The sequence below is a fragment of the Diabrotica undecimpunctata genome, chromosome 2, assembly GCF_040954645.1.
Source record: "Diabrotica undecimpunctata isolate CICGRU chromosome 2, icDiaUnde3, whole genome shotgun sequence".
Taxonomy (NCBI): domain Eukaryota; kingdom Metazoa; phylum Arthropoda; class Insecta; order Coleoptera; family Chrysomelidae; genus Diabrotica; species Diabrotica undecimpunctata.
In genome coordinates, this window is record NC_092804.1 from 8,752,255 (window position 1) to 8,776,974 (window position 24,720).

Here is a 24,720-nt window from a genome sequence, read left to right on the forward strand (position 1 = left end):
ATATTATAAATAGTTGTATCTTATTAAGGTTATAAAAGGTGCATCAATTATAAATACATTTATTATTTACAAGCTATACGTATCTAAGAAATTGTAGCGGTTCTGACGAATTTTTTAGATCCGTTTACTGTGATAGATTATTCCACTGATTTTTCTATCCATTACATTTGCTTACAGGTCCTGACAATGTCTAGCCTTGTTAATTACTTGCTTTCAAGCTGCTCTATCCACGAGTGTTTGCGTCTAGTTCTTTATTTACAGTGTTCTTAAATCTCTTTCAACTTTGTCCTACGAAGATATCTTCGGTCTACATTTTGGGTTTTTTTACTTCTCGTATACACTACGTTAATCTTTTTTGAGCTTCGTAATGCCTATATACTTTTATTATTCTTACAATGTTTTCAAGTCACCGTGGCCTGACGGTATATATCCAGACCTACTACATTGGGGACTGTATATCTCTCTATCGCACTTTGTGGGAATATTTAGCGCCTCCTTGGTTCTGAGATATATAACTAGGAAGTGAAGAGAGGTACGTGTTGTCTTCATACCAAAACCAGGTAGGATGGACTACCAAAGGCTTTCCGACCAATTAGCCTAACATCTTTTTTCTTAAAAACGATGAAAAGGCTACGCGAAAGGTACATAAGGGATCAAATTCTGGTTCATTACCCACTTCACCCTTATCAGAATGCATATACTTAGGTAAGATCTAACGATTGCGCACTGCATCAAGTAGGGGGAAAAATAAAAAATCGCTAGATAATAAAGAATCCACTTATGTAGCCTATGCAGATGATATTGCTGTCCTGCAAAGCGGTAAGTTTAAAAACATTCTATGTGAGAGATACAAGTTGCTCTCCGACTAATAGAAACATGATGCAAGTACCTCTTACTATCTATAAATCCTAAAAGACAGAGATGATCCTCTTCACCAGAAAAAGAAGAATCACGACTTAATACCCTCAAGGATTCTAAACTACATCATCATCCAGCCTCAAGAGTCCACTGCTGAACATAGGCCTCTTCCTCATGTTTCCAACCCCGTCTATCTTGCGCCGCTCTCATCCAGTTTTTATCGAGTCTTCTTAAATCGTCAGTCCATCTTGTAGGTGGTCGACCGACGCTTCTCTTGTCTTCCCTTGGCCTCCATTCCAATAACCTCTTTGTCCATCGCCCATCTGTCATTCTGGCTATGTGTCCTGCCCATCTCCATTTTAGTCTGGCTATCTTCTCGATGATGTCAGTCACTCCGGTTCTTCTCCTGATGTCTTCGTTGGTTATTCTGTCTCGCAGAGTTATTCCTAACATGGACCGCTCCATTCTTCTCTGCGTGACTCTCAGTTTGGTAGCTGCTGCTTTTGTTAAGGTAAGTGTTTCTGCTCCGTACGTCAAGACTGGGAGGACGCACTGATCAAATACCTTTCTCTTTAGGCATGTGGGCAGCTCACTTTTAAAAGTTTCTCTCAGTTTTCCAAATGCTGCCCACCCAAGGCCGATTCTTCTCTTCAGTTCATGAGTCTGGTTATCCCTGCCAATCATAATTTCATGTCCCAGGTATTTATATCTATCTACGAGTTCTATTTCTTTTCCACCAATACTGATGTTCTGGTTGGGTACCAAATTGGTCATGATTTTTGTTTTCGAGATATTTATATTTAAACCTACACTTTCTGTAGCCACAACGAGTTCCTGTACCATATCTCTTGCCATACCTAGATCTTCAGCTATTATAAGTATATCATCGGCGAAACGTAAGTTGTTTAGATATTCTCCATCTATTTTTATTCCCTTTGTCATCCAATCCAAATTCTTAAAAGCATGTTCTAGCACCGTATTAAAAAGTTTAGGTGACATTGGGTCTCCTTGTCTAACCCCCCGTTCTATTTTTATGCGATTACTGTTAGTATGTAATCTGACAGTGGTTGTTGCCTGCAGGTATATTTTGTATAATAATTTAGTATATCTATAATCTAGCCTGCATTCTTTAAGCGCCTGTAATATTTTGCTTAGCTCAACTGTGTCAAAGGCTTTCTGAAAATCGATAAATATTAGAACTAGAGGTTTATTGTATTCCACTGCTTTCTCTATTAGGGTTTTTATACTTTGTAGATGGTCATTTGTTCCGTAACTTTTTCGAAATCCTGCCTGTTCCCTTGGTTGATAAGTCTCTAATTTTCTTTCCAATTCTCTTAACTAGTATTCGCGTAAACAACTTATATATATATGGCTGAGGAGGCTAATCGGTCTGTAATTCTCTAAATTTGCTTTGTCTCCTGCAAAGGTCTAAACTACAGTCTAAACTTTTCTAACGAGGTGAAATGTGAGAAATGTAAAGCTAAAGAAGCATATATGTTTCCTATGAGCAGTGTCGACGAACGGACGGACGCACCTGGGGTCTTTTGCCCAGGGTGATCTCCTCGATCTACACTGCTGTTATTAGGCCAATACTAACTTAGATACGGAGCTATGGCTTGGGTACCAAAAGTGCTACAGGCAACAGCGATTAACACACTAAACTACATTCAATGGATGGCTTGCATAAATATAACAGGTGCCGTAAAAACAACAACTGCTGCAATGTAGTTGGTCATTGGCATCACATATCTACACATATATGTCTAAGAGGTAGCACACTGGTTATAATAATGCGACTAGGCACAGCTAGTGCAAACCTTGATGTCGGAATGGGACAATTGAGAACCCAGTTCTGGTGGAGAGAGCTGGATGCTCTACCACTGCTACAAGTGGGCTTTGACTCAATTAAACCAAAGTTTGTCTTTGACAAACCGTACAAAATCGAAACAGACAGTATAGAGTATCAAACGTGGCAAATGCGTATAGCATATACATCGATGGCTCCAAAATGGAAGAAGGCTCAGGATGCTTGATATACTCTACATCACTAAACCTAAAAATAAAATGGGGTATGCTCAAAAATGCCAGACAGAACTGGCTGGTATCTCTATTGCTGCAAAAGAGATAACTCAAAAGGTTAAGCCGGGAAAACTATAATAATCTGCATAGATAGCAGACAAGCGCAGACAACCTTGAATAGATCACGTGTCACACCAGGGTTAGTAATGTAGTGTCACGAGTCATTAACTCAAGCCTCGTATGTTAATAATATCATCCTGAGTGGAGTTAAAGGGCACAATAGGAATAAAGGCAACCGCATTGTTGACCAATTAGCTAGGAAGGCGGCAGGCCTAAGACTCTTAGGACCTGGAGATCTTTTTGGTCGATCAACTACAACAATAGCCGAAATTGTCAATTGTTACTCCCACACGCAAACCGTGAAAATATGAGAAGAAGAGCATGGATGTAGACTTGCCACTAAGTAATCTGAAAAGTCAGCATCAAAGAAGTTCTTGGGAATGACCAGGAAAAACCTACGCTTGACAGATGGTTTTTTTTACTGGTCATTGTCAACTAAGCAACCACCTCCACACTAGTAAACACACCTCTATGCAGAAAGTGTGAACGAGAAGACGAAACTGTAGAGCATGTCCTATGTGAATGCCCGGAGTTATCGTTAACACGAGAGTACACGTTCGGCGCCCACACCTGCCCACATAAGGGAGATGCCGCCTAGAAATGACAGGATGGACAATGAGCTAAGGACGACAGCTTCCTGGGAGAATGCACAATAGATCAATTGTAACCTAAGTGCTGTTGGAATTAACTCGCATTTCCTACTCTACAGATACAGATTCTTACAATGTTTTCTCCCTTCAGTATATCCATTTCAAAATTAATTAATGTTCTTATTTCATTTTGGTTTATTTTTTTGAGTTCCATACCCATCAATTCAATTATTTCTTTGAGGATCTTAAGTATTTTTTTCTCTTTTTGTTAGAATTGTAGTTTCTGCTGAATATGTTACTGTTGGTCTTATTATTATTTTACATATTCTCAGTTTGGTGTTCCAACTTAATTTTTATCTTTTAATATCTTTTTATTTGTATCTAGAGCTTTATAACCTTGTAGGGTTTTTCTTGCTGTATTTATGTTCTTTCATTACGTCTTTGTAGTACTATCCAAAGGTTTTTAATAGCTTTTACTTTTTAAAGTAATATTTATTAATTTTGAATGAAGATAATTGGAGTTTGTTCTTTCTGATACAATGCTAATATTTCGATCTCTGTTCATTTATCTCTAATAGGGGAGCCAATGTCGACTCGTATTGAATGTATTTTCAGTGAATTTATCTATACTGTTTCTGAAGATGCTTGTCAATATTTTGTATGCGTTGTTCAGTACCATAATTCCTTTATCATCATAAGTTGGCGTTACAGTCCTTCGTGAGCCCTGGTCTGCCTCAAAACATTTTTCCATCTGTCCAGTATCTGTCTTCTCCATCCACTCACACCAATCTTTCTTAAATCGTCCTACACAACGTCCAGATACCTGAGTTTAGGTCGTCCTCTTCTTTCGCCTTCTGAAATTAGTTCGAAAAGAGTTCGAAATTATATCGATTTTTCCACAGACCCTGTTCGTTAACTCCCCCGTATATGGTCCTCAACCTTAGATACATGGAACAAGTGGAGCAAGATCTGAAAACACTTAAGATTACCAACTGGAAAAACAAAGCAAGGAACAGAACAGAATGGCGGAAAATCCTAGAACAAGCCAGGACCCAGAAAGGGTTGTCGAGCTACTGATGATGATGATATGGTCCTCAACACGTTTCTCACAAAGATATGATTCCTTTATAGTTACTGGTATTACCTGGGCCTCTTTTTTTATATTTCGTTATTATGTGGCCCTTTCTCCACTTCATAGGCCTATTTTCCAAGTTCCTTATATTTTTTTATTAGTTTATGAATTCGGTGCGTCATTTCTTCTCCTCCATTAACTCATTGGTGATTTTATGTGGTCCTGCTGATTTTTCTGATTTTGACCTTTTTACTGTATCAATAAGATCCTTATATGTGGCAGCATTTTCTTCTTTGTCTCTTTTATTTCTTATCTCTAGTTTCTCAATATTCCTGGTTTATTTGATTTTGTACAAGTTAGAGAAATATTTTATCCATTTTTTTTACTGATTTTAGATCCTACTGTTGTATATACTTTTATTGCATAACCCATTCGTATAGTTTTTTGTTGTATATATTATTGCCTCTATTGCTTCCATTTTATCTTTAATCCATTCTAATTTTTTCGTTTTATAACGCCTGGTTTTTCTTTTGTATTCATTTAGATTTTCATCTCTTCCCATTTTATCTATGTCATCCATGCTTGTTTCTTATTTATGTTTTTGGCTTTGCGTTCTTCATCAAACCACTCTTTTGATTCACTCGTTTAACTTTACCACAGGCTTACCCGTAATCTCAAACGTACCACACTCTTTAAATACTGTCCACAACCAAAGAGAGAAAATCGTCTGGTTTTAAACGGATAAATATATCCGCCCTGTATATCTGTTTACTCTAAATAGGTCCTCTCTGGAGAATGGCCCGTTTGCGCCTTTGATATAACAACAATCTGTGAAAATGGATTCAGCAGATAGAGAAATGAATAATTCGCAGAGCTTTTAGGCGATTATTTTTGGCCCTGAATCAATAGCATTTGTGTACAACTGACTGTCTTGAATAATTGATTAATGTTGAAAATGTAGCTGAATCATTTCCCGTCTTTTCTCTCCCAGGCGTTATGTTTTTATCGGCCAATGATTCAAACAATCCTGAATAATGGATATTTTCGACACCCACATTAATGCAGTTTAATTGTTCAATTGGTAGTGGTAACAAACGGATGTGTCGTGGCTTTATTGGCACTCGTGTGGCTATGGGGAAACTCTCGACGGTTACACTCATTATTATTATTGCGTCATTAACGTCTGGATTGTAAGCATTTTTGTTTATAAAATAGGATTTTTATTCAAAATGCTTATTTTACAAGTGTTTTGCTTATCTTAAAGTACGACAAGCCAGAAGTTTCTGGTCATCTGTGCGTAAATAGCAAAGAAAATTTTATGAAAAAGAAAGAAAAAGAATAGTCTTGAAGTCTGTAGCATGATTTTGTTCCTTTGAATATTTAAATATATAAAAAGAATTTATTTGATACGCCCCTGACTGGTACATAACAGAGATCTGAAGTTGTTTACTTAAAGGCCCCTGGTTGATATGTCACAGCGACCTGAAGTTTATTTTCCCAAGTGTATATGCCGAATTATCTAAAAAATATATTAACTGCGAAGTTATCGATTTCGACCTGGTCTCATCAATTAGCCTATATTTGTCCACTGCTGAACGTAGGCCTCCCGTAAAATTTTCCGCCTATTTCTATCTTGAGCTTGTTGCATCCAGTGATGCGCTTGATATCATCCATCCATCTAGTCGGAGATCGTCTTGCCTTAGTCGCCATTCCAGAATATTTCTGATACATCTATCATCCGTTAATCTGGTAACATGTCCGGCCCAAGTCCATTTAGCCATGGCTATTTTTTCAACTGCATCTGTGACTCCTGTTCTTTTTCTTATTTCTAGGTTTGGTACTTTATCTCTGGTGGTAATACCTAATATTGATCTTTCCCTAGCGCATTGTGTAACTCTTATTTTATCTATTGTTCTTTTTTCCAGAGTCAGTGTTTCTCCACTATATGTAAGAACCGGTGGTTAAATACCTTTCTTTTTAAACAAACTGGGATAATAGACTTGAAAATGTTATTCAGTCTACCAAAAACAGCCCATGTGAGACTGGTCTAATCAAGTTTTAATTTAAATAATTTCCTACAAAAGGAGAAATCTGGATTGGCTGCGAGTAAAGTCTGAACAGAGAAACATAGTTCTCGTAGAGAGTTTTAAAAACCATTAAATTTTCGCTTAATTCCATGAGTTTTTGTTAGAAGAAGGTGATTTGAGCTCCAAATACTTTGTGGCAGTCTTTTATTTAGTTACTACAATGCATTTTGCAAGGTAAAATTGAAGGAAAAAGGGCCCCAGAATGAAGAAGAATATCCTAGCTTGCTAACTTGGAAGCATGGTATAGAAAGATCTAAACACAGCTATTCCGTGTAGCAACGAACAAGTTATCATAGCCAGAATCATCGCCAACGTTCGGAACGGACAGGCATCCTAAGAAGAAGAAGTCTTTCATTATTCAAGTTTAATAATTATTTTGCTGGAAATTTCATCTGGACCGGTTCCTTTCCTATTCTTTGATAGTTATATAGCTCTTTCCATTTAGTCGCAGATTATGCTTGGATAAATCAATATATTCAAGGAAAGTGCTTGAAGTTGACCTATATGATCCAGTTATTGCTTGCACCTTTTTGTTCTTAATGGCCATTACATCAGTCTTTTCTTCTATAGTATTACGATCTCTAAATTTATAATTCTTCTATTTTCATCATTTCTGATGTGGTCTAGCTTTGAAATCCTGAAGATTTCTTTCCAGTACTTAATTTTTAGGGATATCAATTTGTCGGTATATTTCTTTAAAATTTTCCATATTTCTGACCAATATGTACATTTACTTTCAAAATTTTTTGTAAATAGACTTTTTTTGTTTTATTTGATACTTTATGGCTCCAGAGGATTCAATTTATTTGGTGAATACCACGTCTTCTTTATTCAATTATGTCTTACTGGCTTTTTGTATTTGAATGATCAATATTAAATATTTCTGTAACGAGATCTTACTATTTTCATAACCAATTATCATATATTTGGTTTTATCTACATTCATTTTTAATTCCCATTTTTAATTGTGTAGGTTTGCTTATTATTATCTATTGTCTATCCCGGATAAATAAATAAATAAATAAATTTGAAAATATTCTACTATCAGTGTTTTCAACATAATGGATATACAAAATCTTGTAAGAAAGAGCACAAGCTGAGGAGATTTTCCACATTCATCGCCAATTTCCATCGATACGAACGCACTAAAAGAAGCAGCAATCTTTTTATTACATCCCGTAGATTGCTTTAATACAGCTGATAAATTTTCCAGTCACATACACAAAACAAAACCCCTACATTTTCTTTCCTTTCGAAGACGTCTGCAGGATACAAAGGCCACTACCTTAACGTCTTTTCGGGTCATTCATCATTTTATGAACACAGTTAATATGAAATAAATTGGTTTTTCAGAGACTTTCTAAGAAACGTCCTACAAAGAGATATCGTCTACACATGCCGCAATAACAATTCTGGTAATAAAAGAAAAATACAAAAGTACCTGTTTGCATGAAGGGATGGGCTCAATTTGTAAAGATAATATCTCAAAATAACAAAGGGTTATTTCGTTTAAATCTGTAAGTGCAAATGTATATTATTGTTGCTTGTATACATTGCTTAAAAATTTAAGATCGTTTATAAAGTAGAGTTTATAGGGCCACTTGGGCCTGGGAAAATTTTGAATTTAAATAGCATTGCAAGCTCCTTCCCCTCTGCTCTCCCTCACACGCTTGTTAATTTGATTTATTGTCGACTAAAAATCGTGACCGTACTATTCTGTTTTGCAGGGACTAAATAGAATAGAAAATAGGACTCCTCTCCAACTTTAAGAAAAATTTTAAAGCCTTAAAACAATTTTTGCAATAGTTATAAATAAATTAATTATTTTGAAATTTTTTTCTTTTTGTAATTATCTTTTATAGACAATAAATAGGTACCTATATAAATTTCTAGGAAAGGATAAATTCAAATACTTGGGGTTTATAATCACGAAAAAGGCAACAACAAGGGAAGAAATTAAGCAAAGATTGGGACAAACAAGAACAGCAATCCGACAACTTAACTCAGTATGGTGGGATAGACACCTAAATATGAAGACAAAAACACATATTTATAAAACATTAGTGCTAAGTATTATGACATATGGGGCTGAAAATTGGATCATAAACAAGAAAAACAGCAATAAGATAGTAGCAACAGAGACGGAATGTCTGCGAAGATGCTGCAAAGTAACAAGAATGGATAGGAGAAGTAATGACGAAAAAGCAAAGAACATCAATAGAAACAGACATACTTACACATGTAGAACAAAAAAGATTAAAGTGGTATGGACATGTAAGAAGAACTAGCGACAGCAGATGGATAAAGAGAATAACCGAATAGAGCCCCATAGGAAAGAGGAAAAGAGCCCCCGAAAATCCTGGAGGAACGAATTAGACGACGCCATGAGTAAGAGAGGCCTAAACGATGGAGAATGGGACAACAGAGAGAGATGGAAACGGTTGAGCGAGGAAAGGCAGTGAATACTGTAGAATCCCTGAATATATATATATATATATATATATATATATATATATATATATATATATATATATATTATTATGTTATTATGTTATTATTTTTTTTACTTGATTAATTAAGCAAATCAAAAACATAACTTAATTGTTCTCAGGGTGAAAAATCTCCTTATATTAACCTATGTTGTGTGGGTCCAAAGATTTCCTAGTTCTCCTTTATCGGGATAGAGAAAAAAGGATAATAATAAAAATAGTATGTTACAAAAAATTGGTATTCTTTATTTTATTTAAAGAAAAATAAAACGATTATCAAATTTTGCCGTTATCTTATCAATCAGCGTAAATGAATACAATAAAATTTACACAAAAAGAATATTTTAAGTCTTCTTGAAGACAAAACCAATTTAAAGCCAATTTCAATGAATATCTTTAAAACTTTTTATCTTTCTGATTTTTAAATATTTACTTTATTGCAAAAACAAAACTTTAAAACATTTTACAAATGAAGTCTACTCTTGAGTTAAAATGATAACGACAATGATGTCAACAAACTTCATTCACAGTTACAAAATTTTCCATTCTGAACAGAAAATCACTGACCTTTCCTTCGTAGATTGTATTTGGACCATATTTAGAATCGTCCAAGCTCCACAGCAATGTGATCTGCCACTATTCGCCTCGGCTTTCTTCTTTTCGTATCTGCAATCCTCCTGCAGCGACTGTACGAAACACCTGACTCAATTCTCCAACAATTAAGATTTGAAATTTAATTCTCCAAAACACTCAGCTACTTCTCAATGACACAAGGACTTCTTTCTGTCAACTTGGTGCCGCCAAACTATTTCCTACGTATTCCAGAAACTGCCCACTTTAGATCTAAGGATATCTTTTCATCGATTGTAATCTCCTTCCACAATTCTACTAACTTTCTTTCACCCTACCGGTATCCAAAATTTCCCAGAAGGATGTTTTAATCCTGTAGAAAGGCCTTCAACATATGCTTGTCGAACACTGGTGATTAACATGTCAGTCCAAACTTTGTCAACAGTATGACCAGCGTTCACCCAAGTTTCATCTAAATTACAAATAGTACGGTCTTCGTGCATATATTGTCTTATGGATCGCAAGTATCGTCGCCTCCATGATATAATTTCATTTTTTTCCTTTAAAACACTATGTCGACATAATTTTTTAAACCTAAAACAAGAATGAATCAGTCCAGATAAAAGGTTTATTTTACTCACCGAAAATTAATTAATTTCAAAACGTTTTTCATAGTAGTTTTCTTTAAATTTGGAAGGTTCGGGTTTTCTGGTATTTTTTGCATACTTTTCTGAACCGTTGGAAGCTCATTTAGTAAAAATAAACTATGAACAATACGTCGAATCATGCTCTTATGTTCATCGGTAATTTCATCAAGTACTTTTTTAGATCTTTGGTAAGGTTTTGGAGGTTTAAATTCACCATTAATCTGGCGATATTCTTTTAAAATATTATAAACATATGATTTGTTAATACCTAAAATTATTTTTGTTATTATTATTAACATAACAATATCAACAATTTATCTGTAGCTTCAGCAGTGAATTTAATAACACCTTCGCAGCCCTTCTCTGCGTTTAACTCCTCAGATGCTTTTTTATATGTGTTTAAACTAGACGCCTAGACTATCTCCCATTCGGTTTCAAACGCATGTAAGTCTGCAGACAGCCAATCCCAATACTGCAACTCTCCGACACTCAGTGATCACGCGGCCTTGGGATTCTATCTGTTCTGCGGTTCAACTTTAATTGCAGAATCTCTACTGAACTGCTTACTGTGATTTTGCCATAAATCTTTTTCTGTTTAATATTTGTTCTTGTTTGTAATATAGTGAAGTTACGTTTTATATTCCTTTTTATATACTTTGTATTTTTTTTGTCTTGCTACAAACAATATTTGTATTTATTAAGTAGTTAAATAAATAAACTCAACCATGTCACCTATATTAGGGTAAACACGTCACAAAAACAACACAAAAAAGTCCCACCCTTTTGATACCGTAGGTGTATGAGTGAATTTTCCCTTTTAGAGGAGGTGTATATCACTAATGTGTAGGTAATGAATTAATATTGTATAATAATAATTTTACGTCTACTACAGATACTAATTTTAGGTTTTTTCCTTTCTATAATACAACCGTTTTAAAACAAAAGCCGTAAAAACGATTAAAAGGCGCAACAACTTTCATCCTCTACACATTCAATCGGTGTTCAATTGTCAACAATACAAAGTAGAGAATTTTCCAGTCCATTACTAAAGTTTATTTTCCGGAATTGCCTCGGAGCCTACCCTTCAAAAACTATCCCCGAGGCAATAGAGGACCGTATAGACGGGAAATCTGGGGATTGACCCAAAAGAGAAAGAAAATTGTCCCAATATCTCAGACGGATGTGGGTTTTAAAGAAGGCACATTTGCATTATTCAGTTTATATCCGGATAATCAGGGAATTGTTTTCGTAATAATAAAGATATTGATCGTTTAAATGTTTTACGAGAGGTTGTTGCGTAAGTGTTAAGAGAAGCGACTATAAACAAATATTTGTCTCCGAAAATAAGGTCATGCTTTTTTCAATACTCTTTGTAAATGTTTTTTTTGTTTAATGTTTACTACGTTTGCTGTTTAATGAAATATATAGAATCACAAAAAAAATCGTGATTGAGATATGATTTGACGTTGTCAACACAAGCTTTTTGTACAGGGTAAGGCAAAAATATATCCTGTTCGTGACACTCAAAAAGCCAGGGCACTGAAAAGTTTTTAATATTGTTCTGAAGCTATTTTCTTATGTCATTTTAAAGTAATTACTATTTTAACGAGAATAAGCCACAATTTAATTTTAAATTAGTTTTATTGACGTTTCAATTTCCAGTTCCGAAATCGTTCTCAAAATACAAACATTAATAAATTAAACAAATTTTGGTTTTTGTTACTTGAAACTTACTGGCACCAGCAGGAACTAGGAGTAGAGGCAGACCAAGACTGAGATGGAGTCATGATTTGGACGAGAATACGACGAAGACCGGAGAGTAGCAAACTGGCAACAGTTGGCGATGAACAAAAACGACTGGTGAAATAGAGTGGGAAAGGTCGAGGCTCAACTAGAGCTGTAGCACCACTGATGATGATGAATAAGGAAGTAGAAGAATTACCCTTTTCAGAAGAGCTTGAAATTAAGCGAATTTTGCTACTGGGATATACAGCAAATGCCCAAACCCTGGATTTAAGAAGAATAAAAAGGTATGGTTGATATTGTGATATGAAGCTATAGGTCTTTAAAATAGTCCTCGGTTGTGTTTCCCCCTAATTTCGTGTTGTATTCCTTGAAATAATTTTGAATACTTCAATTTTATGTAGCTCTTTATAATTTACAAAGTCCTTCTCTGTTTGATTTCTTCATATTATGAATTTTTTGGGACATTTACTTTTTTGTTGGTAGGGGAAAGAGGTCTACATTCGGCTATAGGGAACATTCGGTTATAGGGAACATTTGGCTATACTTAATAATTTTGAATTCTATTTAAATTTCGTGCCAGTTTTAGTAAAAACGGTTAGAAGTATATCGGTATTTTAGCGGGCTAGTTGTTCTTGTGCTCCCACGTTTGTAGATATTTTTTACGAGTGAAGTGTAAAATAGTGTCTTCAAGGTGAGTTTTTATATAAATTTATTTTTTGTGTCGTAGACACCGTCTTTGTTTTAGATCTTTGATTTGTATAATACATACTAGGCTACTATGTTACCTATATTAATATGGCAAAATATAACTTCAAATACTTTTTCTCCTAAATTTTTCTGCACAAAATAAGTCTAAAGTGTACAGCTGTAGCTGAATTGTACGCGAACATTTGGCTACCAGCCGAATGTTTCCCATGTAAAAATAATAATTTTGTTTATTTAAATGTTTCTATAAAACATAATTTAAAATATTTAACAAATTATTTGTCCATTCTAGATGCCTAAAAAGTATATTAAAAAGACCAGCCGGTGTGATATAGGTGAAGAAAGAATGAAACTGGCTATTAAAGCAGTTTTATCTAAAAGCTTTACTGAGTATAAAGCTGCCCAAAAATATATAGTGTGAAACGACAAACAATACAATCACGTATAAAAATTCTTCTAAAGAAGACATTCTAGCTGCCTGAGAAGATTCTGGTAAGGAAAGTGAGGAGGATGTGTCGTTTTCAAGCAAATATAGATCAAGACAAATATTTACGACAATCAGTTTAAGAAGAACAACTTGTATCTTACATAAAAAAATGTTCTAATCTGAATTATGGGCTAACCTACAAGCAAATACAAAGTCTTGCCTTCTATTACGCCCATTTCATGCCACGATGTAAAGTGCCAACATCTTGAAATCTTAACAAGATCGCAGCTTTGTGCCATATGATTATTATAATATTAAGTATTGCCTGGTTAAGAGGCTTTATGAAAAGGCACGAAAAAGATATATCTTTACGCAAGCCAGAGAACACAAGCATCAACAGAGCAATGGCATTCAATAAACTTGTCGTTAGACATTTAGGACATTCTAGACGAAGAAATATGGAACTTAAGTGAAACTGGCTTGACGACAGTGATGTATCCTACGATTGTTGTTGCTATTAAAGGTAAAAAGCAAGTTGCTCATATATCTTCTCAGTTGGACACAGGTTATGTCCTGCCAGAAGAACTCAAGGATTTTTATTATGATTTGTCGTTCCAAGAGGACTTAAAAGATTCCGGCAGTACAAAGACGTTTATCAGTTGCGTGCATATCGGTGCAAAGGTAATCTTTGAAGTTTTTTAAGAATTTACTAAATAGAATGAAAATTTAAACAAACGTAAAAGTTATTGAGTAGACAAAATATTGCGAATACTACGGACTGAACTTCTTTTAATGAAAAAAAAAACTTGATTGTATGATTAATTTGGAACAAACTACATGGCTACCAAAGTAGGTGGCACCTCTGTACGTTAAGAACTGCAATGGTAAAGTTTTAGGAGACATTCGTTGGACTTCCTCAGTTTGAATTTGTTTCAGCCCGCGTGTCTGATGAAGCAGAGATGCTGAAATGAGTCATAACAATCTATCAATAACGATTCGAGCACGGTTTGTCTTCCTAGGGCATATAGTTATTTGACCATCAATCAATTCAACAAAGCGATAGCATCTTTTGCTAAAAGATTTAAAAGGTTTAATGTTTTACACACACACACACACACACACACACACACACACACACACACACACACACACACACACACATATATATATATATATATATATATATATATATATATATATATATATATTGTTGTGGTATTCAAAATTGAAGAGTAAAAATATTAAATGTACGATGAAATCAATATTTCAGAGATTATAGAAAATAAAAATACTCCGAGCTGCCTGGAATTAACCAAAGGTAATCTTAGTCATAAATAATCTTTTGTATAAATAGAACAAGTGAATAGTGCGGGTACAATGAGTAGAAGTTAACGATGGTTTTTCCCCATAAGCCATAAAGTGTTGGATGGATGAATAGATGAGATGAGAGAGTTAGTTAGTTCCAGTTTCTTAAAGTGAATGGTTGGTTTTCGAGGTGGTCTCCAGGTGTAGTAAGTGATAAAGAATAAGTTGTGAGTTGGTGAAGTAAGTGTGTCCGACGATAGCTGATCTGGTACAAATTTGTAAGTAAACTTTTCCTACTTGTATTCTACGTATCGCTGTTTATTTCGGAACGAGAGATTAAGTTTGGCGAGAGGAAAAGAGGCTGGCATCATTGGAAAGGTACGTGCATTCGAATGAGAGCATTGAAGACACTAAATTGCAATATCTTTTTTAATATTGCCAATTACATAGGAGGCTGCTGAGAACTGATAGTTAATTTTGCATAGAACGGGGAATTGGACAACTCAAGGCAGAGGAAGCGTTTCAACGGGAGAAACATTCATAATATATTCAATTTGAGAATTTTGGGTCAAATAATATTATATCAGGTTAGTAACGTGTGAATAAGTTGTCGATAGTCGAAGGAGATCAAATTTGTTCTGAGAGGGGACACGGAGCTGTGGAGAGAATTGGATAATTCATACAAATTTTTCTTGGTACAATCGATATATCAAAATTGCATTAGGAAGGACACTGAATATTATTTGATTTATTTGTTTATGTAGAATAATAAGCTGGATTTTAGATTGTAATTGTATTATATTATCCATGCATTATTGAAGGTTCACGTACGTAGAACGAATTTTGTTTGATAAACATTGTATGCTAATAATTTTTGGAGGTATTTTAATCAGTTTATTTTATTACATTATTTTCATATCATATTATGTTGTTTTATTCCGTTATTCTTTGGACCTAACCCATCAGCTGTAAAGTATAGATATTGAAGCACGAGTAAAACCTGAGATCACAAAATTGAAAGGTGTGATATAAATATTTTATATATATTTTTTGTAAAGTTTTAAAATTAAATATATATATATATATATATATATATATATATATATATATATATATATATATATAATACGTATACTTGTGCTGTTTGAAAAAACTTTTAAGAGTTGAACTGGTACTAAATTTTTTATGACAAAAATGCCTAAATATTGGTATATAAAACACGAACCGTTAAACTTTTTGTTGAAACATTTTAAACAAATAAAACCTAAACTACCATAAAATTGTTATATATCTAAAAATAATATAGTAGAAATGGGAGTACTTGGAAAGCTGGTACGATTAGCACAGGTGAGCACAGAGAACGCTTCCGCACGGATCAGAATTGGCAGCACCACGTCGGAGGAATTCCTCATTGACACCTGGCTAAGACAAGGAGATCCTCTCGCCCACCTGCTATTTAATTTTGCACTGGAACATGCGGTCAAGAAAGCTCAACCACAACTAACAAACGGATGCTTGCAGAGAAGAGACAACAGGAAAATAGAGAAGAAGACACAATGATAAACTCCAGACAGCGTATGGAGATGAAAACATAGTACGCTACATTAAAGCAAACCGAATACGATGGGCAGACCACGTACTAAGATCGAGTGACGAAATACTCCTGAACGCCACATTCTGGGAAGGGTATGGCAGAAGGTCAGTTGTTCACCCAAGAAAGAGATGGAACGACGCAGTAGCCAGTGATCTACGCAAAATGGGAATACAGCAATGGGAAATAGCTGCTCAGGACCGACAACACTGGAGGGAAATAGTAATATATATATATATATATATATATATATATATATATATATATATATATATATATATATATATATATAGAAAAGAAATTTAATCTTTGCAGATTAGTTAAATAGTAAACTCTTAAATATTGGGGAAATCTGCAAGAAATACTCTAATGTGTATCAATTGTTTCGCCGAACGTTTTCGCCAAAGAGAATTAATTTGGCTTCTTCAGGGCTGAAAGAGAATAAATTATAATTAGCTACCATATATTATCTATTAAAACATTATTGATCTTACCGTAACTTAGAATTGTAGAGTTAGAATATTAAAAAACTTTGCTAGTAACATAGTGGTGTTTTTTGTTACTATGTGCAAAAAAAAAGTTTTTTATAAGAATTGAAATGTATGGTAGCTTCGAACTTGGGTAAGCCTTTACGTGTCAAGTTCGAAGCTACCATACATTTCAATTCTTATAAAAAACTTTTTTTTTGCACATAGTAACAAAAAACACCACTATGTTACTAGCAAAGTTTTTTAATATTCTAACTCTACAATTCTAAGTTACGGTAAGATCAATAATGTTTTAATAGATAATATATGGTAGCTAATTATAATTTATTCTCTTTCAGCCCTGAAGAAGCCAAATTAATTCTCTTTGGCGAAAACGTTCGGCGAAACAATTGATACACATTAGAGTATTTCTTGCAGATTTCCCCAATATTTAAGAGTTTACTATATATATATATATATATATATATATATATATATATATATATATATATATATATATATATATATATATATATATATATATATATAAACGCGACCAAGACTCATATAGAGTTGTAGAGCCAAATGATGATGATGATGATGATCTAATAATATTATTAATATTATAAATTTAAATGTGTCAAATGTGTCGATGGTAATTAAAGTAAACTGTATACCTAAGCTTAATCAAGCCATTCAGAGTGATGCTAAGAGTATTTATATTCCACTATGCATCAACAATTTACCCATATAAATTAGCATCATTCTTGTACTCATTGCGTCGAGTAAGGACGAAACGCAACCGTCTTCGAATATTATAAATCTTTTTTTACAAAAATCACTCTCTGTGTGAACCCAGCTTAATTTATGATCGCGCAATAACGACCCTCGTCGACCAATATTCCTTAGATTGTGATTTTTGTACGTGTTTGGTGCGTTTTTAGAACTGAACGAGTTAATATTTTAGCGATTAACTGATTCCAGTTGTTGGGAATTTTGTTTTCTCGCATTATTTGATTCATTAGGGTATGCCGTAAATTTATTATGATCTTTTTCCCATTTATGGCCAAAATCTTTCATAGCTCCGTTTATTACTATTACCTGATTTTTGTTAAATACTGAATTTATGTTTTTTATTTTAATCTATATCCGTTTTAAACGTCTTCAGTTCGTGTTGGTATAATTCAATATTATTTTGCATACTTTACAGAATTTATATACGGTGTGAATCTGCTTAAGATGGTTATCAATTTTGTTAATTACTTTAATGTTTTGTAATTTTAAAATGATATCCAAAGTGAAAATTGTCAAAATAACCTTATTTTAAAGTAAAATTGTGGCTTATTCACAATAAAAATAGTAAACTGAACAATATTAACCCTGTCGTCTTTTTAGCATTTGAAAAAGGGTTAATACTCCAGGAAACAAAGGTTCACAACGCATTTTTTTCGGAAAAGACTGATTTACTTAATAGTTTAAAAATAAGTAGTGGATAGTCCAAGGATCAAAATCTATCACCTAACAAAAATTGGTAAGAAAATTAACTCTAAGCAAGAAATGTTTTATACATTTTTTTGATAAAATTATTAATTTTCGATTTATTCGCTATCGAAAGTGTTAGGTTTATATCGAAAAATCAATGTTTTTAATCAGTTTTCTGCTAATATCTCAAAAATTATTCATTTTATCAAAAAAACTATAGTTAGCAAAAATGTACCTTTTAAAAATATACAAATTGGTTGTTTTAAATTTTCTTTAAGACTAATATTAAATGAGCTATACTTTATCATAGGTTAGCTCTTCTTCACCGAATGCTAAATTTTGGAGTTTTAAAGTCAAATCACGGGAAACCTATGCATTTTTCGAAGATAAATCATATAAAATTATTATAAATAATTTAAAAAGACCTATCGTTAAAAATGTCTCTAGAACAAAAATTAAGTGACTTATGATGAAAAGAAAGGCAGTCCTGATTTGTTTCAGCGAGAAAGTGAGCGGAAATAAGCCCCTATTTACCACCCTAATTAAAATAAGTAATTTGTCCCATTCAGTCTTCTTAATTTATGTATTAATAATACATTCTAGAAGTTTGACCGACTTAGAATGATCGGTTAAAAAAAAAAAGAAGTTGAAAGAGAATAATGAATCTTTGTAATTTGGTAAAAAATGCATTTTTCTTCAAAATGGAAAGATTAGCATTAAAGATACGAAAAAAATGTTTGTTTATAAAATTGTAGCTTTTTTAATTTTCAAGAATTTGGTTTGCGAACATGTTTTGTACAACAAAAATTGAGTGAGATCTTGACAATTAAAACTTTTACTGACATGCAAAAACTACCTTTACCAACGCTTTCAAAGTCACCCCTTTTTGAAACTGAGTGTTTTAAAAGGATTTAATATAAATAGCCACGTAGCTCTTATAAAAACCTATAAAATGGTTTTTTACAGAACATTCTAGGGTAAAAAATAAAAAAAAAATTACCTTTAGGTCCAGCAGTCGCTTGGAAATTACAATATTTAGCCAATTGAGAGGGCTACCCGTCAAAATAACATAATGGAAAATACATGTATAAATGTAATGCATGAAAATCAACCAACCAACAAATACTAAATTACAAACCAAGAAGAAAAAGAACTATAAGACGCCACTGTAAGTCGAACCGTCAAATTATAAATGAAGGAATAAACTACAAATTGTTTTGCAATGGTAGTTTATTCCTGAATTGATATATTCTAATTATAGTCTGAATATATTTTCCATCGTGCATTATAATCCTAAGAATTCTCATAAAACAAGTAGCCCAAAGCCCAGCAATATCCAAGTATTCTTATTTGTGGGCCCTCGTTTTTTAAACTTTTTGATTTTCACGATACTTCTTCTTAAATTTATGACCATTAAAGCACACTTTCCAATCTTGCAAAACTTATCTCTCATTTTTCTAGCCAGTTTAACGTCAAGACTAAGAATTACCTCGCAAACCACTTACTTTCAAGCGCTCGTGAATAAATCCCTACCCTTATACAATATATATTGGATTCCGTGAGACTGCTCTTCACGTGTCTAATTCAAAATTATTCGTGTAACAGTTCATAAGGGCTGATAGAATATTTCAAGGAAGTTTTCCTATAATTTTTTATCGTATATATCATCATTTATTAAGAAAACGGCAAGATTTGATAAAACGATATAGATCAGGACTGTCCTGAACTTTTTTACATTTTAACGGCAACTTACAATTGGTTGGACGAATAATGTAGTTGAGGATTTAGAAGACTATTGGAGTTAGTATAGTAACATATTGAATCATGTCGCAACATAATTGATTGGAGGGAAAAGTCGTGAATAAAACGTTAATTAGAATCTGCCCAATTCAAAAAATGTCTCCATTCATTCTTTATAAGACCAGTTGATAAATCTGAACTGATCCAAACAATCAGTAGTATCAAAAGCAAATCTTCCTGTAGTATTGATGGACTATCCCTAAACATTTTCTTAAATCTCCAACAAAATGTGGTGAAAGTTCTGGTCACACTAATTAATGATTTCTTTGAAAAAGGTATATTTCCAGAGTGCCTAAAGACAGCCATTATTATTCCTCTTTATAAGGGTGGTGAAAAATCGAATGTCTGCAACTATAGACCTATCGCCTTACTACCGGTCCCATCCAAAATTATTGAGAGTTTGATAAAAGCCTTATATTATGTCCTTTCTTATTTAAAACAACATTTTGTCATAAAGTCAGTTCGGCTTTTTATCTAATAAATGTATCAATGATGCTATGTTTTCTATACTACATGAAGTCTATCAAACACTAAACAATATTTTTTACATTGCCACTGTTTTTTGTGACTATGCCAAAACTTTTGATTGTTTAAATCACGACATTTTAGTAAAAAAACTAAATTTCTACGGAATTCGAGGTATTTCTTTGAATTGGTTGCAATCTTACTTAAGGAATAGGAAACAACTAGTTAGAGTAAACGATACTGACTCTAGTCACAAAAGCATTGTATGTGGAGTACCGCAAGGTTTAGTATTGGATTCTCTACATTTTCTTAACTTTATAAGTGACATTAAAAATCGATGGAAAAATTTTTCTATTTGCTGATGATACCAGTATCACCTGGAAGAACTCTAATATTGCCACTCTTCATGGAACTATAACTTCTGATCAACTTGAAATAAAAACCTGGTCCGACTCTAATTTACTCTCTTTTAACGTGGAAAAGACAGTAGCATTATACTATAAAGGAGCTCTTCAACCCTTGCTTCTTAATAACAGCCAGATTAGTGTCATTGATTCTGTAAAATGTCTTGGTATTTTTATAGACAGCAACCTTAAATGGTCCATTTATATCGCATTGTTAAGTAAGAAACTAGCCTCAGCCTCAACCTCTATAAATATAATATTACAATAAATAGGAAGAAAAATACAGTCAAGGTTTGATTTCACGTACAGGGCGCCTGTGCAACCGCTTATACGTATTTCTGCCTAATAGGACTCATCAGAACGGCTTTCGCAGTCGCTCTGAACGTGAAAATAAATCTTTTCTGTCTTAGGAAGCAACTAACATGGCTTCTTATAGACGCAAATAGCGACATCTGATAATAAAAATTTTGTTTCGAAAATTAGTTTACGGTTTTTTTTTTACAATAAATGTTCAAAATGACCCCCATTTTCTTCAATACATATTCCTTATCGTTTTAATAAGGAAAACCGAATGCGCTGAAAAATCAGAAAATCATATTTTTCTGTCGAAATTGATTTTCCGCTTCAAATATTTTAACCCTTAATTATTGTTCGTCCTCTATTGTTACAGAATACACTTTCTCTTTCATAAACCCCCAAAAGCAAAAGTCCATGGTGTTAAGACCTGGACTTCTGGGTGGCCAAGAAATAGGTGCGTCACGACCCCTTCCAATCCACCGACAAGCATACTGCCTGCAAAGGTATTCCCGGACTTCATTACTGTAATGCGGTGGAGCACGATCTTGTAGAAACCACATGTTTTGCCTTATTGCAATATTCACTTCTTCCAAATACTCTTGTAAATCCTTTGCCAAGAACTGCAAATTATTATCACCATTTAAATTGTTGGGAAGAAATACTGAGCCTATTAAATTGTTATCCACAATTCCTGCCCAAACATTAACTTTGAACATCAGTTGCATCCATTATTGCTGGTGTATTTTACTGCATAACGTCTTGCTGCTGCTGCACTATTTCCTTGACATTCACCTTCAATATTCCCGATAGTTTATTGAAATCATAATTTAATCTGATCCAACTTACCCAAAGTTCAATGCATATCTGACATTTCCTGAAATGTGTAGGCCATTGTAAAATCAAAATTTTTAATAGGAATCTTATTCACACAATAAATAATAGCTTCAAAATATTGACTATTATAGATGGAACTGTTTGTAATTATTGTATCCGTAGAAACTAATTGTAATTTTATGGCCAACTAGGAAAAAACTAGTTTTTCGAAAAAGTGATAAGAGATAAAAAAGTTTTAAAAATAATGTGTTAAACTAATGATGCCACAAAATGCATTTGATTTGAACGTACTCAAAAGTTTGTGGGGATTTAGGGCTGCACACCCTCCTTAAAATTTCTCTGTGCGCTTAGATTTTGTTGTTTCTTTTGTAAGAAAAATGCTTTCAGAACAAGAAAGTAACGTGTCTATTTTTATTACAAAATGTCAGGTAGTTTAGGAGATGATGCAAAAAATGTCCCCGGAATGCGTGATTTAATTTATTACATTTATTACAGCAACTTAAACTTAGCTGACTTTTTGTAAGCTTTGTCCATAAAATTGTACAATTTTCAATGACAATACAGCATATTTTTATTCTATTATATTCGATTCTAACAATATTTAACCATTTACTTAATTTATTCTAAATTTTCTAATAACCCGCGTCGGTCGAACCAACAAATCATACCATCTTTTCCTCCTATCCGTTACAAACTCATTTTTAAACACAACACCCAAAACATTTTTTAGCCTATTAAGATGATCTACGAGTTACTAAATAAACATTCTTCAAACTTTTATGCCTGAACTTTAGTATCTATATCTCATCTTGATAACGCACACCAGTAAAACTTTTTTTATGAGCGTGTATACAGATTTTTGGCATATAAATTCGTAGTGAATTGATTCGGGATCTCCGTGAGGCATCAACATTTTTTTTACGATAGGGTGCCATAGAGAAATATACGAGATATTTATTTTTTTATTTAGATGACCGACTAGGCACAGAAATAGTAAATAGGGTGGAATATTGTCTGGTTGACATTTGCGTGTGTCGTAAATGATAAAAGAAAGAAAGAAAAACTAATAATAGCGGATTTTATTAAATATTGTTGATTTTGATAGTGATATATGTTTCACTTGTGGCGAAAAGAAATGAATTTTGGGACTAGAAATATACAAAAAAAACATTTTTATTTAACATCATATAATATGTAGTACCAAAAATAATGAAATTTTGCTATCATTATCAGGTTTTTTACACTTTTCTATGCAACTAATTTGTGAATCAACATTAAATATCGCATTTTAAAGGTACAAACGTGTTTTATCAGACATAGTTACTTGGAATTTCGTCCCTTTCGTTCACGGTGTCACCTTACTGATATCGAAATCACGTGCTCAGATCTTTCTATTCGCTTTATTCATAATGTACAGCTGGCTCCTAAAAAAACTGATCCGACTTTTAGTACGATTTGATAATTTTGAGCAGTGTATTTGATTGGTCTGACATTATGTTATATTTATTATGACAGACAAATAATAAAATAAACAAACAAACAACAAATAATTGATTACATATTATGTTAATTCATAAATTATAATAATTATTAAGGTCTAAATTTTGATATTATTTTGAATTATTGATTTTATAAAGGGTTGTTGTAAATAAGGTTGTTGTTATTATTTTTATTATTATTAAGAAATAAAATAAACGACTTAACTCAACAATATATTAAAGCAAGAATTGTAACCAAATTAAAAGAAAACTGGGCACTATCAGAGGTAACAAAACATTTTAACATAAGCAGAACCACAGTTTTTCTATTAATAAGAATGGAGGGAACAAGAAACTCTCGAAAGAAAGCGGTCTAGAAGACCAAAACTATACTAAATTTAGGTATGTAAAAATAAAATTAATATTTTTTAATATCTCCATCAGCATAGATAACAGCTTGTGGTCTTCGGCCCATCTGCGTGAAAGGAACTATGAAATTGTCTTCTTCAAAGAGCTCTTCCCAAGCCTGTTGTATACCGTGCTACAGCTCTTCAGCATTTTAAGGTATAAAATTACACCGATACCACCGTTTTATAATAACCCGACACACATTCTCGTTTGGGTTTAAATCTGGACTGTAGCTTGTAACGAAAATCTTGCCTTCCACATTGGGATCAGTATAGGGGGTTGAAAATTGGGGACAGAAATTATTGGGGTTTCTCTACCTCTCTATAGAGGGCAAGCAAAATAAACGAAACTGTTGCGAACGGCACTCAGGGTTTATTTGGAGAGCTGGGTCGTGGATAAGTGAATGGCAAGGGGGTTGGATTGGGGCAACTACAAAAATTAAACAAAAGGGGTTAGAAACTTTTTTTTTGAAATAAATAAACAAAATGGTTTAGAAAAAAAATTACACATTGTTGTCTCACCACAAACAGTTACAAATATAGATGGTAATACAAAAAAATACTATATCATTAGTTACAAAAATAAATACTAAAAATAAAAAAGAAAAAAAATTACTATGTCCTATCAGTTTACAGTCTCTTGAAGTTGGAGATACTACAGTACTTACAATATTGTTACTGGGCGATAATTTTTAGCACAAATAAACTATTACAAATAAAAATTATCTTTAAATGAAACTATACATAGAGGTTAACCTTTTTCTAAAAACAAAACAAAAACAAAGATCTCAATTTGATTAGATATTTATCAACTGTCAAACAAATAATGCTAGCTATCAATTGTCAATATTAAATTTTAA